This window comes from Micromesistius poutassou (genome assembly GCF_964030765.1).
Source record: "Micromesistius poutassou genome assembly, chromosome: 8".
Taxonomy (NCBI): Eukaryota; Metazoa; Chordata; class Actinopteri; order Gadiformes; family Gadidae; genus Micromesistius; species Micromesistius poutassou.
This window is the reverse complement of record NC_140278.1, coordinates 315,940-320,935: the sequence shown is the minus strand read 5'-3', so window position 1 is coordinate 320,935 and position 4,996 is coordinate 315,940.

Here is a 4,996-nt window from a genome sequence, read left to right as displayed (position 1 = left end):
TATGAAATGTGAGTTCTTGCAACTGTTTCTAAATGTTTTCAATATGATGCTGCATGAAAAGAAAACAGTCTAAACACCACACTGTTTTAAAATCCAATCCAGTCAGTTTTCTCACCAACAAGAGCCGGCTCTTTCGGCTCCAAAACGGCTCTTCATATTACCTTATACCTTTTATAATTAAGTCAAATGTAGCCCGTTTTGACTTATGTTTCGTGTCTGAGGGAAAAGGTGTGATGGACTCTTATTAGCATATGAACAGCAGTCCAATGTGTCCGACTAGAACTTAGCTCACTTAGCATTGGATGAAACCAAGCCAACCCTTTCCTTATAATACGTTTTGTATATCCAATAATTCAATATTCAATATTGAGAAAGTATTATTTGAAAGAAACATGTTGATCAAAGTAAAAGTTGTATTGATACAGTTATAACAATCATTCACAAATAAGGAATAAGAATAAGAATAGTAAATATAAATTAAAGCTGCAAGCAGCGTTTAAGGTGCCAAGCCTGAGCCGACCAATACAACCCTACCGACCAATAAACCATCAAACCTTACCCTAACCCTACCGACCAATAAACCATCAAACCTTACCCTAACCCTACCGACCAATAAACCATCAAACCTTACCCTAACCCTACCGACTAATAAACCATCAAACGTAACCCTAACCCTACCGACCAATAAACCATTTTTTGCATTTTTGGACTGTTGCAATAGCGCCAAATTTAGGCTGATTTAGATACAATTTGGACAATTTCATCTTGACCCATGTACCTTTGACTATACCAAGTTTGATGATGATTGGGTTAAGTTAACCCTGACTTTTGACGTTAAGTTAAATTTTTACGATTTTTGACGATTTTGAGCCTCTGGCGGCCATGTTGTTTTGTCAATCAACTTCATTTTACTTGAGCAGTTGGAAATTTGGGCCCCAACAGCCACTGTGTCGGTCCCGCTCAAATCAAACATTGCGTCTATGAACTGTGGCGATTTTAGTGACAGGCCACGCCCATTTCGATGCCACGCCCCATTTGAAAATATGTTGCGTTTACCTTGTTCATAATTTTATTATGAACAACTTTTGTATTGGAGTCAAGATCATAGGAGTCCAACTTGATGTTGATATGAGCATTTAACTCTTTTCACGTTTTAAACCACACCCCTTTTAAAAGTCAATGGGTCCTGGGTGCTTTATTCTTTATTTTACAGACTTTCTTTCATGTCAGATTAAAGACATTGGTCCATAGATTATATGTACCAAAGGATTTTTGTCTGAGTAAAAAAACCTAGGATCCTTAGGGAATTGAGTGTTTTTAACAAAATTCAAAATGGCGGAAAATCTTGCAACCCGGAAGTTTTCAGTTCAAGAGGCTTATTTGTTCATCATGAGGATTTGCGTGAGTGTGATTTGCAAAGGATTTGGATTTGGATTTGCAAAGTTTCATGAGTGTAGGTCAAACCGGTTACGAGATATGCTTGTGCAAAGTTTGCATTTTTGGGCAGTTGGTATAGCGCCACCTTTGGGCCAATCAGTGTAATATTTGCTGTGTGCTAATCTTGGGTCAATCTCTACACGTCTAGTAAGTTTCATAAAAAGCGTGCGATCGGTGTAGGAACAATTGATGTCAATCAACAATTTCAATAGGTTCCTCGCACTTCGTGCTTGGCACCTAATAATAATAATAATAAAACTAACAATTACAATAGGTTGCCTCGCACTTTGTGCGTTTTACGGGTGCCAAGCCTAAATCCAACCAATAAGACCCTGAGAGGCCATTAAAACCCTGACGCAGACCATGAAGACCCTGACAGACCATTAAGACCCTGACGCAGACCATGAAGACCCTGACAGACCATTAAGACCCTGACGCAGACCATGAAGACCCTGACAGACCATTAAGACCCTGACGCAGACCATGAAGACCCTGACAGACCATTAAGACCCTGACGCAGACCATGAAGACCCTGACAGACCATTAAGACCCTGACGCAGACCATGAAGACCCTGACAGACCATTAAGACCGTGACGCAGACCATGAAGACCCTGACAGACCATTAAGACCGTGACGCAGACCATGAAGACCCTGATGAAGACAATTAAGACCTTTTTTGTTTGCATATGGTTGACAACGCTGGAATAGCCTCAGCTTGGATCTGGTGATGGGCGAACAAACTTTCATGACCGTACGTCAAAAGGCTGAGTTAAGAGTCTTTTGAACTTGATCGCTTTAGCAGCCCTATCGTCCTATTTTGAGGAACTTTAGCCTGGTTAACCTTGACCTATGCTTCTTTAGGTACACCAAGTTTGGTGATGATTGACTCAAGTTAACTTCGCCTTTAGTCACCTAACATTGATTGGGCTAATTTGGACGTCCAGCTGCCATTTTGTTACAGGTTCTGGGTTTCCTAGGAACATTTGCTCAACATGAGGAGAGACAAATGTCTACTGGATTTCATGACTGTAGAAGAAAGTTGTCAGAAAATATGGCCGTCCAAAGTCTGCATTTTCAGTTAATTGTTTTACCGCTCCCTATAGCCCGATATGGATACAATTTAGAGAGGTTCATCTTCACCCATGTGCCTTTGAATATACCAAGTTTAATGATGATTGGGTTAAGTTAACCCTGCCTTTTGGCATTAAGTTAAATTTGGACGATTTTGAGCCTCTGGCGGCCATATTGTTTTATCAATTAACTTCATCTTACTTGAGCAGTTGGAACTTTGGTCCCCAACGGCCACTAAGTCGGTCCCGCTCAAATCAAACATTCCGTCTATGAACTGTAGTGACTTTAGTCACAGGCCACACCCATTTCGATGCCACGCAAACTATGCAAACTGTATTGACTTTATCTTGTTCAGAATTTGATTCTGAACAAGTTTTGCATTGAACTCAAGATCATAGGAGTCCATTTTGATGTTGATAAAAGCATTTAAGTCTTTTTGAACCACACCCTTTTTAGAAGTTAATGGGTCCTGGGTGCTTTAATATTTATTTTACAGACTTCGCTTCATGTCAGATTGAAGACATTGGTCCATAGATGATATGTGCTAAAGGATTATTGTCTAATTGAAAAAACCTAGGATCCATAGGGAATTGAGTGTTTTTAGCAAAGTTCAAGATAGTCGTAAATCTATCCAAATAAAGTCACAGGTTCTTCAAGCATATTTGTTCCCCATGAGGATATGCATGTGTGAACAAAGTTTCATGACTGTTAGTTATAACGTTTACGAGATATGCTTGTTCAAAGTTTGCATTTTTGGACTGTTGCTATAGCGCCACCTTTAGGCCAATCAGTGTGAGATTTGCTCTCTGTTAATCTTGAGTCAGCCTCTACAGCTGTACTAAGTTTCATAAAAAGCGTGCGAGCGGTTTAGGCTGTGTAAGTCAAACGTGGCGGAATAATAATAAAACTAACGATTACAATAGGTTACCTTCGCACTTTGTGCTTGGCACCTAATAAACTAAAGCCACTGTCTGCGAAAGGATGGAGGCCACATTTAGATCCACCGAGATACCCCCTCAAGGAAATCATATCAATCAAGATGCCCCTCCAGAAGTCATGTCCAGCTACTTCTATCTCCAGAAGTCCACACTGTGTGCAGCTAGTACACTCTCCAGAAGTCCACCTCACCTCCAGTTAGTACACTTAGCCTCACTTCCAGCAGCTGTAAACACAGTCACCCAATACATCTAATGTAAGAGAACAATAATGTTGACTCAACCAACAATATTATTAATATCATACCATATTAATACCACTGCCTATACTGATGCTGCACTGTCTAGGAGCAGAGAGACATTGTGTGTTTGGAACTGTCGGCATCGAAGACTCTCACAAATGCCGTGGAGCTACTAAAAGCACATTTCGCAGCTCCACAAAGTGCTCTGATCCGTCACATCATATTCAGGTTGAATCTGCTCTGGAATGTGCAGCTAGTTTATCCACCTCTTCCAACTCTCTGGCACTGGCCAAGGCTGCAGGCACACTGGAGTCATGTGGGCCCCTCCTCCATGTGAGTTTAGACAGCAGCGAGGAGAACATACTACTAGCCTCTCAGTCACGTGACCACCCACACCAGCTGTGTCGGAATTGTGGCTCTTCTGCACACAATTCTAGAGCTCACATCTGTCCTGCCCATGGTAAAAACTGGTCCAACTATGGGAAACTCAATAATTTTCACAAAGTCTGTAGATCTGCCCCAACTAGAGCCTCCAAGTGCCTACCACAATCATCCACAATATCAGCTCAGGACGAGCGCAATTTAAAACGTGCTCAGTGATGGTTGGTGACGTCCCTCCTCCTCTACACTGGAGCCACAGCGTCCCTCCTCCTCTGGAGCCACAGCGTCCCTCCTCCTCTGGAGCCACAGCGTCCCTCCTCTACCCTGGAGCCACAGCGTCCCTCCTCCTCTGGAGCCACAGCGTCCCTCCTCCTCTGGAGCCACAGCGTCCCTCCTCTACCCTGGAGCCACAGCGTCCCTCCTCCTCTGGAGCCACAGCGTCCCTCCTCCTCTGGAGCCACAGCGTCCCTCCTCCTCCTCTGGAGCCACAGCGTCCCTCCTCCTCTGGAGCCACAGCGTTCCTCCTCCTCTGGAGCCACAGCGTCCCTCCTCCTCCTCTGGAGCCACAGCGTCCCTCCTCCTCTGGAGCCACAGCGTCCCCCCTCCTCCTCTGGAGCCACAGCGTCCCCCCTCCTCCTCTGGAGCCACAGCGTCCCCCCTCCTCCTCTGGAGCCACAGCGTCCCTCCTCCTCTGGAGCCACAGCGTCCCTCCTCCTCTGGAGCCACAGCGTCCCTCCTCCTCCTCTGGAGCCACAGCGTCCCTCCTCCTCCTCTGGAGCCACAGCGTCCCTCCTCCTCCTCTGGAGCCACAGCGTCCCTCCTCCTCTGGAGCCACAGCGTCCCTCCTCCTCCTCTGGAGCCACAGCGTCCCTCCTCCTCTGGAGCCACAGCGTCCCTCCTCCTCTGGAGCCACAGCGTCCCTCCTCCTC